Here is a 13,048-nt window from a genome sequence, read left to right as displayed (position 1 = left end):
GATCGCTGTAGGGAGAGAGGAATCCATGCTATCATCACCTAGATGCCCAAGAACGTGGTGTGGGGGCCTCCGGGACCCAACCACTCCACCTCAGAGGACTGCCCAAGGAACAGAAAGCTGGCATTCAATAAGTTTTGAAGTGCAGTGTGGCCTTGTCCTTCCCTCCTCCCCTTCTCCACCACTCCATCCGGTGCTTCCCTCCTCCTCTATCCCTCTCAGGTTACCTTGGCAGTTATCCCCCCATTAGTGTGACAAATTAATAAAGAATGCATGAATTTGAAACAACAATGACTTTATTGCCTCTGCAAGCAGTGATCAAAGGGGGGATGGGAGGGCGGCTGGCTTACAGGGAAGTAGAGTGAACCAAAGGGGTGGGTTTTCATCAAGGAGAAATACACACAGCTGTCACACCGAAGCCTGACCAGTCATGAAACTGGTTTTCAAAACCTCTATGATGCGCAGAGCGCCTTGCTCTGCTCTTCTAATTGCAAACAGCCTAGTCAGCAAACAGCGCCAGTGAACTTTTAAATGTCCAAAGGCACATTCTACTACCATTCTGCACTTGCTCAGCCTATAGTTGAACTGCTCCTTACTACTGTCCAGGCTTCATGAGCCATGGGAGCAACGGGTAGGCTGGGGTAGGTGCGACTGCGCTATGCTACCGGCTGGGAGAGCAACCTGAGGCAGAAGCCTCCAGCTTGCATGATATTCCAGGCAGGACTGAATCTCCATTAGACAAAACTTAAAGAAGAGAATGACCTGCAGTCATTACCATTTATGTACAGGCGCCCCAACCGACCTCACTGAGATCAGCAAGGAGCACCCATGTCTGCCCAGGCACCCCTGACCAACCTCACCGAGGTTGGCCAGGATCATCCAGGAGACAATGACAACGGCTAGCAGTCATATTGCACCATCTGCTGCCGCGAAGGCAAGGAGCTGCTGCTGTGTAGCACTGCAGTACCGCATCTGCCAGCAGCACCCAGGAGACATACAGTGATGGTGAGCTGAGCATGCTCCATGCTTGCTGTGGTATGTCATCTGCATGGGTAACCCAGGAAAAAAGGTGAGAAACAATTGTTTGCCATTGCTTTCATGGAGGGAGAGAGAGAGGGAGGGAGCGGGGCCTGACAACATGTATCCCAAACCACTCACAACAATGTTTTTGCCCCATCAGGCATTGGGAGCTCAACCCAGAATTCCATTGGGCAGCAGAGACTGCAGGAACTGTGGTATAGCTACCCACAATGCAACGCTCCCAAAGTCGATGCTAGCCTCAGTATTGTGGATGCCCTCTGCCAACTTAATGTGCTTAGTGGGGACACACACAATCGACTGTATAAAATCGATTTCTAAAAAATCGATTTCTAGAAAATCGACCTAATTTCATAGTGTAGACATGCCCCCAGAAACAAATGCTGCATTCAGATAAAAACAAAACACTTGTATCTGGGCAGAGAGAAAACCTGTATTGCAATGAAAAGGCCATTCAGGAGCCCTCATGGCGGGGGGTGGGGCACACATATCTCCATTGACAGTAATGGTCCAGCATACTGAATCCTCAATGCCCAGATGTAGAGAGGAATGTTCTGTAGACCAATTAAGAGTGAAGCTGGGCAGGAAACCTTTTCCTGTCTTGTAAGAATTTTCAATATTTCCCACCCCACTCAGGATGAAAAGTCTAATATGCAAACCAAAAATCTAAAAGAAAAAATAAAGATCAGGTCAATGGAAATATTTCATTAAAACATTTTAAGATGTTTATTTTTTATTTTTACTAATTAACTTAAAATTCAAAACAAAAAGTCATTTTGACCTCAAAAGAGAATATATTACTGAGAGGGACCTTGATGGGTCATCTAGTCCAGTCTTCCACACCGAGTCAGGACTAAGTATTATCTAGATCATTCCTGGCAGGTGTTTGTCTGACCTGTTCTTAAAAATTTCCAAAGACAAAGCTTCCACAACCTCCCTAGGTAACTTGTTCCAGTGCTTAACTACCCTTACAGTTAAGAAGATTTTCCTAATGTCTAACCGAAATCTTTGTTACAACTTATGCCTATTGTTTCTAGCACTATCCTCAGTGGCTAAGGAGAATAATTTATCACCCTTCTCTTTATGAAACCTTTTATGTACTTGAAGACTTATGATACCTTCTCTTCTGCAGACCTAACAAAATCGTTTTTTTTTTAATCTTTCCTCATAAGGCATGTTTTCTAGATCTTTAATAGTTTTTGTTGTCTTGTGTAAGGAACGGCGCATGTCCAGCTCCATGATTTTTCCAGGGACTGAGGTGAGGTTGACTGGCCTTTAGTTCCCTGGATCCTCCGTCTTCCCTTTTTTAAAGATGAGCACTACATTAGCCTTTTTCCAGTCATCCGGGATCTACCCCGATTGCCAGGATTTTTCAAAGATAATGGCCAATGGCTCTGCAATCACATCCGCCAACTCCTTTAGCACCCTCGGATACAGCGCATCCGGCCCCATTGACTTGTGCTAGTCCAGTTTTTCTAAATAGTCCCAAACCACTTCTTTCTCCACAGAGGGCTGGTCACCTCCTCCCCATACTGTGCTGCCCAGTGCAGCAGTCTGGGAGCTGACCTTGTTTGTGAAGACAGAGGCAAAAAAAGCATTGAGTACATTAGCTTTTTCCACATCCTCTGTCACTAGGTTGCCTCCCTCATTTCAGTAAGGGGCCCACACTTTCCTTGACTCTCTTCTTGTTGCTAACATACCTGAAGAAACCCTTCTTGCTACTCTTAACATCTCTTGCTAGCTGCAAATCCAAGTGTGATTTGGCCTTCCTGATTTTACTCCTGCATGCCTGAGCAATATTTTTATACTCCTCCCTGGTCATTTGTCCAATCTTCCACTTCTTATAAGCTTCTTTTTCGCTACAGTCTCCCTCTTTATTCCCAGTGCAAAGTCACAAGGCTCAGTACTTATGACACTATACAGTTTTAGGTAACAGTGATACTGAATCTGGCTCCAGTTTATCTTTTGTAGGTCCCTAGCCTTTGTTTGCCAGAAGCTGGGAATGGTCGATAGGGAATGGATCACTTGATGATTAACTGTTCTGTTCATTTCTTCTGGTGTAACAGGCATCGGCCACTGTTGGAAGACAGAATACTGAGCTAGATGGACCATTAGTCTGACCCAGTATGGCCATTCTCATGTTCCTGACACGGTGCTCCTCCGTGCTCCTGTCCTGAAACATCATCTGCTGCTTCCTGTAGTTCCTCTTGTGTGGAGCCTCCCTTCCCCCTCCCCGGTCACTCTCCCTCTCTCCACTCCCTCCCCCTGGAACAACCGGCTCTTCCTCGACCTCAGAATGAGATTTGAAAGGGGCCATGGTCTCTGAATCCCAAGAGGGTTACATCACTGCATCCCAGGACAATTCGGTCTTTAATAAGAAAGTCTTTTAATTTTAACTCTGTGACAAACTCCTGCATTGCTTCCCCTTCATTTTGTGTTCTGATCCTGAGCATATATATTTCACAACTAACATTTTTTTCTGGGGACACACTGCTCCCCAAACATTTTCACTATTTCTGCAAAGCTTAACTCTCTTTCCTCACCATCATCTGTGTTGCACTCACTGTGTACATCTAGGGCTTCTGTGCCTGCCACTGTTAAAGGCAGAGCAATCTTTTGCTCATTGTCCAGTTTATTTATCATTGTGGTTTTCATATACAGTTCAAATTGCTCTTTGAACTTTTTTCAGGCATATTCATTGTTTCTCCTGATTCTCAGAACTGGTGGGGAAGTTACTTGCAGTTGCATAGGCTCTGTAGTAGTCATTTCAGCGTTACCTCTCAGAGAGCCTGCCAGCAATCCTTGCCTTCCTCTGCTGTTTCCATGTAGTATCCTACTAATGAGTTGATTGGTATTAAGATAAACCCATTATGAAGTACAGAAACTATATACAGCAATAACATTAAAAAAATCTGCTGTGAATCTGGCTGCAGTCTACAACTTACCTATCCTGGTCACCTTGGTTTTTGCTCCCAGCTGCAAATGTGTCACAGGAAACCAAAGGCAATGTGAAGAGTCCCCAGGAAGTGTGACATCTCTACACTTCAGGAAGGAGTTACTCTATAGCACAAACCATGTGGCACTGCTGAGACCATGGCCAAGTGTTTCATCCAAAATGAGATCATGGAGGGTACTGGTTTTGTGAACAGCTGATCTTGCATTCAGCAGCAGGATCTTCAAGTTGATCACAGAAGATGTAGGTCTTGAAAAGGGTTTGAAGGAGGAGGGGGTTCTGTGCCTTTATGGATCAGTTCAGATAATGCAAATGGGACGACATAGTAGAAAGTATGAAGAAGACAGTGGATGAATGGGACGCTGTGGCTAGCATTGCTGGTGAAGAAGGGAGACCAAGATTGCAAGAGAATATAAGTATGGAAGACAAAAGATGTGAATGACCTGAAATTTGAATTTTATGGAATGAGAAAGGTGGAAACAGTGAAGGGATTGAAAGAAGGGTTGATGAGGTCAGAAGGACTGGCTAAGTTGACACTCTTAGTATTACTGTTATTTCCAGCACTCACTGAGGCATAAATTTGTCTCTAAAGCCATGCTAAATGCAATTTTGAAATATTTCTATCACTCAGACTCTCGTGCTGCTCTCCAGGAGCTGAGATTGGCCTGTCTACAAGAGGAATTTTGAAAGCCTAAAATTTTCCTCTTGGCTTCTCCTCTTCCCAGATGAGTTTGGATATTAGGAAACACTGTTTCACTAGAAGGATGGTGAAGCATTGGAATGGGTTGCCTAGAGAGGTGGTGGAATCTCCATTCTTAGAGGTTTTTAAGGCCCAGCTTGACAAAGCCCTGGCTGGGATGATTTAGTTGGGGATTCTAAGATTCTATATTTAACAAAACCAGCCCCAGGACCAACTCCTGGGACACTCCGCTTGATACCGGCTGCCAATAGACATCAAGCCATTGATCATTACCCTTTGAGCCCAACAATCTAGCCAGCTTTCTATCCATCTTATAGTCCATTCATCCAAAATATACTTTTTTTAACTTGCAGGCAAAAATACTGTGGGAGGCCATATCAAAAGCTTTGCTAGAGTCAAGATATAGCACGTCCACTGTTTTCCCCATATCCATAGAGCCAATTATCTCATCATAGAAGACAATCAGGTTGGTCAGGCATGACTTGCCCTTGGTGAATCCATGTTGATTGTTCCTGATCACCTTTCTCTCCTCCAAGAGCTCCAAGACTTTTCCAGGGACTGAGGTGAGTCTGACTGGACTGTGGTTCCCCGGGTTCTTCTTCTTCTTCCCTTTTTTAAGATAGGCACTATATTTGTCTTTTTCCAATCGTCCAGGACCTCCCCCAATCACTACAAGTTTTCAAAGATAATAGCCAGTGGATCTGCAATCACATCAGCCAATTCCCTCAGCACCCTCGGATGCATTAGATCTGGACCCATGGACGTGTGCATGCCCAGCTTTTATAAATAGTCCTTAACCTGTTCTTTCACCACTGAGGTCTGCTCACCTCCTCCCCATACTGTGTTGTCTAGGACAGCAGTGTGGGAGCTGACCTTATCTGTGAAGACCGAGGCAAAGAAAGCATTGAATACTTCAGCTTTTTCCATATCATCTGTCATTCGGTTGCTTTCCCCCATTCATTAAGGGTCCCACACTTTCCCTGACCTTTTTCTTGTTGCTAACATACCTGTAGAAACCCTTCTTGTTACCCTTCACATCCCTTGCTAGCTGCAACTCCAGTTGTGTTTTGGTCTTCCTGATTACGCATCTGCATGCTCAAGCAATATCTTTATACTCCTCTCTAATCATCTGTCCAAGTTTCCACTTTTTGTAAGCTTCCTTTTTGTTTTCAAGCTCACCGAAGATTTCACTGTTAAACCAAACTGGTTGCCTGCCATATTTCCTATTCTTTCTGCACTTCGGGATGGTCTGACTCTGCACCCTCAATAATGCTTCTTTAAAATACACCCAGCTCTCCTTGATTCCTTTCCCCTTCACATTAGCTTCCCAGGGGATCCTGCCCATCTGTTCCCTAAGGGAGTGAAAGTCTGCTTTTCTGAAATCCAGGGTCCATATTTTGCTACTCTCCTTTCTTCCTTTTGTGAGAATCCTGAACTCAACCATTGTGACAGATTTATGTTATTAATTTGCCTGGGGCTTTAGGTGATTAGGCTGAGGACTCAGGATTTTTAGGGGAGAAGATGAAGGAGCACACCAAGTGACCAAGTTTAAAGCTTTATTAACCAAATAACAGCGGTAAGTGCCGCGTGCACCCCACATCACTGATAGGGAAGAAGAAAGTATTAGTGCCAGAGCCCTAACCCAATTTTATACTTACAAACATACAACCCAAGGCTGGTCAAGCTGGATGTAATGTAAGAAGAAGAGGGGGAAGGGTAGGCAAGAGTTTTGTCCTGTGCACAGGTTGTTTAGGATCCGCTGTAATTTTCTGACTTGCTTTAGCTTTTGGGAGGGTTTTAAGATCTGGGTTCTTTCAGGGACATTTTCGTCCAGGGACCCTTGTCCCTCGTGCTCTTGGTACCAGTCCAAACTGGCCTTCTGCGGCTCCCTTAGTGCCCCAAAACTCACTGATCTCAGGGTCACGAGACTGTTGTTTTTCAACTCACTGACCTATGCGATCTTACAAGTTTTGCAACCTCTTCAGTTCTGTCTAGCTTAGTTCTCCTTTCTCATGGCTGGCCGAGGTTGAAACACAGGCTTCTGGCTCTTTGGCAGCAGGGGGCTTGTTTGCGTGCACTGACCTTGGGCGGCGGTTTCATCCTTATCTTCGGGCCTAGCTAAATCACTGAGTTAACCCTTTCTTTTCTCCCTTTGGCCTCTGGTAACCTGCAAAGGAATCTTCCACTCCACACTCACACCTTCAACCCTTCCCAAAATACTTTCCAACGCATATAAAGGCGTTAGCAATATACAACACTGGTGCTTACCCAGGGGATCCCATGGGGGAGTACTTTATTGTGACAGTCCCCTCCTTGACCCCAAATCAACATCTCATTGTGAGAGATCACCACTTAGGTTTCCACCCTCCCTCTGACTCCGTGTCTAGTGTCACTGTTGGCCTTTTACACAAGCAGCAATATAGGAAAAACAAAATTATTAGGGCAGCAACAATTGCGTACACTAGCCAGTAGTGGCTTCTGGCTTTATTAGTAACATAGCATAACACATCCCCTTGTTGACATAGATGCCCCATTTGAATGGCTGTGGCAAAAGCAGATTTTTTCACATTGAATGTGTGCTGCAACACTGTTAAGGAGGAGGCATCTGTCTGGAACACGGTAAGCTGCTTCCAGGTGTGCGCCGATGGGAGAAAAACATTGGGTATAATTTATGAAAAATTAAACACAATATAATTAGAAACATTAATAATACTTTGAATAACAGCAGACCAATGCACCAAATTATTTTGTGCTTGAGACTGTAACAGCAAGTTGTGGGGCACCCTGAGGTAGGCGGTCCTTCAAACACATGCAGAGGTATTGATAAACAAATGTGCCAGAGTGGGGGCATATCCCGATGCCTCCTCTTCCCAGCAGATGTGTTGACCCATGCCATAAAAGTGGCCTGGATTGCCCTTTTTTTACACATTATTTGAGGGGGATCCATAGGCCATAGCTTCTAGGTGTTGCCCTCTGCAATCCATATGTGCTGATAGTCGGGGGATGCAGTCAGCACATACCATTTAGCCTTGTCATTGGGTGGGAGCCACCTTCCACACGTCGTGATGGACCACCCAGTCCCAGAGGCAGCCTTTCCAAGGGTCTGGTTGGATTTTTATAGCAGGGGCCCATACTCCTTTTATGGGACCAAAGGTCATGAAGGAGCAGGTTATGCTGGTGCACTTCCAATTAGTGAGCATCCAGGAATAGCAAAAAGGCCATTTCTCCTGGGGAATCCTTGAGTGGTAATGGATTTCCCCATGCCAGGCTTTATGAAGAACATCTTTCTGGATGCTATGGACTTGTTGGGTTAAATATTGTTGGAGCTGGGAGCACACAGAATCCCAAGCTATTTGGTCCCCGGCCTTAATTATGGCCTCAATCAGTTCCTGCAAGGTGTTTCACATGTGGAGGGCCAATTTAACATTATGTTTGAGGGCAGAGGTGTCCACGTAAAGTGGGTGAGATCCGCACTTGTGACCAGCCCCATGGCCTTTTTTAATTGTCCCAACCGCTCATTTTTTATGGCCCCTTGCTGAATATTCCAAATGTTAACTGCTGAATTGGCCCCATGCCACAAGGAGCTCACCAGAGTGTGCTTTTTTTGGGGGGACAACACCTGCGTAAGGAGAGCAAGTTGGAGGGTGGCTCCCCCTGGTACAATTGGAAAGGAAGGCTGGGACCTGAAAGCGTGTCAGAGGCAAGTAAATGTCTAAAGCTCCGAAGGTGGCATGAGGAGGATCCAGCATTGAGTGACTGCCTCCCATTTAGTGGCTGGTAAAATTTGCCACCACTGCCGGTTGGGGGAGATGTGGAGGTTCTTCCCTAGGTCCATTCCCTGAAGACTGGGGGCTAAGCGAAGGAGGTTACAATTTAAAAGGGATGTTGGAAATTGTTCAGGGCATGTGATATTTTCCTCTCCACATTGGCAGGTTGTGTGTGTGGATGAGTGGGTTGTATGAGTAATATACCAACATTTGGAACTATGGGGCTTGGGTTGAACCCTGCACCATCCGGGTGCCAATACTACAACCACACACTGATGCCAGCTGTCAATGTGGAGCACTGACTTTTCTGTGATGTTGAAAACCTCCCCATGTACCTTCCCATCAGTGGGTCACTTGAGCCATTGCGCCCAGGGTTCTTCCCTGCAGTGGAACCATAAGTGTTGGCAGTACAAATAGAGATCTTCCTCCTGCAAAGGTAGGGCTCATTATTCCCAGGTGGAAATAAACTCTTTGGGAGGGGGGTTTAGATGGAGATAGGATGCGGCATTGTCCCGGGTGATGTGGATCTGTTGTTTGATATTTAGGGCAGCAAGCAATGATTTAAGAACCTTTCCCATGAAGGCCCCCCCAGGTCAGATCCAATTATCCAGAGTGTGCCACACCAGCAGAAGAGCTCCTTATAGAGCCTTTTAGCTGCTATGACTGCTGTGTTGACCCAGGTGGGGAAAGCTTCAGTCCAGGCTGAGAACACATCACTTACCACCAGGAGATATTTATACCCTTCCTTTGTTATTGGAAGCAAATTAATAAAATTCATTTGCAGATGGTGCCACAACCCTGGGGTTCTTTGCATCTATAAAATTGGGAGCTGAGTGCCTCGTTTTACCTGGGTGCACTGAAGACATTCCTTGACAATCCTTTGCATCATCTGTCTTTGTTTTGGCCATTGTGCTACCTGCCTGACTTTGAACAGAGTTTCCTTCACTCCCTTGTGTGCCCACTCATTTAATTCCCAGACAATTTTCTCCTGCTCGGCCGTGGTTAGTCCTGTGACCAAGGCCGCTACATTACTTGAACGAATTTGAGTTAGCTTATTCACTCGCCCATTCCATTTAGGGAGCAGTTTGTTGTCCTTATGGGCATGCAATTTTACCCAAGTAATGTAGATTTCCCACTTTCATGCTCTATATAATAATAATTATTATTTTTTGCTACTTTTTTGGCGTTTGATGGGCTTACGCTTTGCTGTATTTTAATTATTTTTTTAATAGAACATGTACGTTGATACCACCTGTAGAACATACTTACTGTTAGCCTCTAGATATACCATGAAGTTTTCTCCCAGCTGACTTTCATATTTCAGAACCTCGAGCACTTCCTCTGTCTTGGCATTTTGTGCTGAATCATGTGCCAGGTTCCCAGTGAGGCTCACTTCCCCCACTTTCAGTGTTGTCCACTGAACATACTGATTCCCTTGATGGAAAAAGAAGGAGCTATTTGTAAACCATAAATGATTAGCCTGGGCTGGCTCTTGGAGGATTGAGAGGGGATTCCCATTCTCAGGCAGCTGTTCACTCCTGCTTTACTACCTTGGAGGAATGCTTGGCACCCCGCTACACTAAAGCCGCACTGAGAAGTTCTGGGGACTGCAGAGTCTCCGATACCACCCCCCTTTGGATAAGAAACAAGTTCCACTTTGCCAAATGGGTGTTTGAGGCTGAATTCATTTTGGACACTGTTAAAATATATTTTAGGGATGTATGTGGAGTTTGCAGTATTATTAGTGCCCCTTCGGTGTATGCCTGAAAAGCCTACACAACCCATACCACCTCCAAGCATTCCTTTTCACAGGGGCTCTATTTTACTTCCAGCTATTGCATCATTCAGGTAATCAGCCAGCTCGCCACATTTTTTTGGAGGAGGACGGCACCCAGGGCCTCCAGACCGTGTGACAGCCGAAGATAGAAAGGCTTGGCGGTGTCTGGGAAAGCGAGAGCTGGGGCTCACAAGGCAGCTCACTTCAATGCCTCAAAGGTAGTTTTTTGCGGTTCCCCCCCAAGTGCCACCACACCCTCTTTTTGAGCAATGCCCATAAGGGGTGGGTGAGGGTGGCAAACTGCCCCTGCCTCGTCCTGAGGCGGAGGCATACGCAACTCTTGCCAAAACATGCCTTCTTGGTTGTAAGGGTTAAACCAAAGCCCCTGTTCCAGCATTCAGGGCATTCCCAAAATTACCATCTCCATAGAGGAAGGGTCAATAGTAAATGAGGCATATAAGACAGGCTCTACAATAGTAACTGAGGCCTGATCACAAGTTTGTTGCTGCCGCGGCCCCGAATTGAAGGCTGAGAGTTGAGTGGGGAGCCCTCAACAGGGATAAAATTTAACATGTTTATGCCAGCCCCAGTATCTAACAGGGCTATGCATGGGTGCTTAGCCACTACAACAGCGATTTTGGCACGTTGGTTACAGTCCCAGGTCACCTTATCCCGGATACTGCCAGTGGGACCCAGGCTGACAATGGGGCTGCCCTAATAAAATCCCTCCCTGGGGTCTCCAGTCTCTGAGAGCTGACTGTGGAGCTGGCAGGATTCTTCCCCTGGAGGGGCAGAAGAGGTGGCGGCTGCAATGGATTGGGGCAAGGGTGGCTGATCTCCCGCCATATGCGCCTGGGTTTCATAGATGCATGCAGCCTGTTTCTCCCACCTGGCAGAGAGGGCCAAAAGCCTTTCCACCAAAAGGAAGGTGGGTTTCCCATCCACCCAACTTATATTCTCCCCCAGATCCCAGAGGGAGCACCAGGCTTGCCTATGAACCTCAGCCCCTTTCTTATCTAAGTCTTCTTTAGTTTACAGTGAGGACCAGGCCTCCTGGGGACAGTGGTTTGACCGACCCTTTGCTTTCCCCTTCCCTTCTTCTGCTGGTTCCCGGTTGGTATACATGAGGGTGCTTGCCACCCCCAGGGCAGCCTGGAGGGAAGCCACTTTCACTCTCTTAGTTGGATCCCCAAAATGCTTAGCAATTTGTATAATTTTTCTTTTTAATGTCTTCCAATTTTTGGGTCCATTTTCGGGGCATATTTCTAATTTATCCCTTCACCAATCATTTATTCCCTCTGTAAACTCCCATAACTGGTTGATGGTCCATGGGAGCTGGGCCTAGAGGCGCTGCTCCGCGTTCACCAACTGGATTTGCTCCAGGAAAACCACAAATAAACTCCATTGGTAGAAATAATCCAATCCTGTTTGCCCCAGAGCCTGGTCTAGGTTGGACAGATACTTCTTTTCGGTGGAAAGAAAGATATCCACTACAGCTTGAACGATAAGCAACCCCTCTCCCTGCAAGTGGGTCACTGCGGTCTTCAGGGTGGAGGCCAGCTCCAGGCTGGCAGCTGTGAACACCTGCTTGATTTTTTTCTGGGACAAATTGTTTAAATGTATTATATTCCAGAGGTAAAGAAGCCAGGTAGTGACCTTTTCCGTTTTAAAGAGGCTGAGGTTGCGAGTCAGCATAGAGATGTCTGCTGGGCCCAATGGACTCTGAATCTTGGCTGAAATACACTGAGTCTCGACCCAAATACCATCCTGGAATTGCTCTCCTCGGTTTTAATGAGGGCTGCTATAGGGTTGCAACAAGGTTCTGTCCAAAACTGAGGATTCCCACAAAGGGAGAGATCAAAGTCCTTAGAAGGGTCACCCGAGTCATCCCCCATGAGGCTCGCCACCTGGACAGAATGCATGGCTAATTGGTGTTTTAACTGTTCAATTACCTTCTCCTAATGAGCACACTGCCATTGAGTGTATGCTGGGTATGAATGGTCAAAACTTTGATGAGTCCCTAAAGGACTGGTACTTGCTTAGCCAGTGCTTCCAGGTGGGTGCATTCCACTTTTTCCACCTGGAAGTCCTGTCTCAAGGCCTGCAACTTGTCCTGGGCGTAGGCTTGGGTTGCCTCCTGGTTAGTAATTTGTGCTTTCAGTTGCTTAATTTCCACTAGCTGTCAGGCATGCACCTCCTCCCTTTTCCCCAACTCCTCTTTCTGTCTCAAAAACATTTGATATCACATAGCTGCTGCAGTCCTTACCAATCCCACAGCTGCCTGCAAGTTTTTACCCTTCTGCCTTTAATACTCAGCATACAGGTCTAACAAATCCTGCTAGGTTTGCACACTTTTCTGAAGCTCTACCACGGAACCCCAGAGATCATGTCCCAACTTGGTGAGATCCCTTTCCAGCCGAAAGAGGTCTTCACCCCCCTTTGAAAGAGGCAAAAGGGTCCCATCCCGTTTTGTCACCCTTCTGAAGTTTGGGTCCACAAGCATCCTATGACACCAGCAGGCCAGGCAGCGTGACTCCCATGTCCGTGCTACCTAATGCCCATGAATCCAGCCTTGAACCCATGCTGAACAATTCCTTAATACAGCCAGAGCCCTCCCCTTCCGCACTTCTCCACCAAAAAGTGACAGATTTATGTTATCAATCTGCCTGGGGCTTCAAGTGATCAGTCTGAGGCTGCAGGATCTTTAGGGGAGGAGATGAAGAAACACATCAAGTGACTAAGTTTAAAGTTTTATTAACCAAATAACAGCGGTGAATGTTGGGGACACCCCACATCATTCAGAGGGCGGAAGAAAG

This window comes from Chelonoidis abingdonii, chromosome 1, assembly GCF_003597395.2.
Source record: "Chelonoidis abingdonii isolate Lonesome George chromosome 1, CheloAbing_2.0, whole genome shotgun sequence".
Lineage (NCBI taxonomy): Eukaryota > Metazoa > Chordata > Testudines > Testudinidae > Chelonoidis > Chelonoidis abingdonii.
This window is presented reverse-complemented; position numbering follows the sequence as displayed.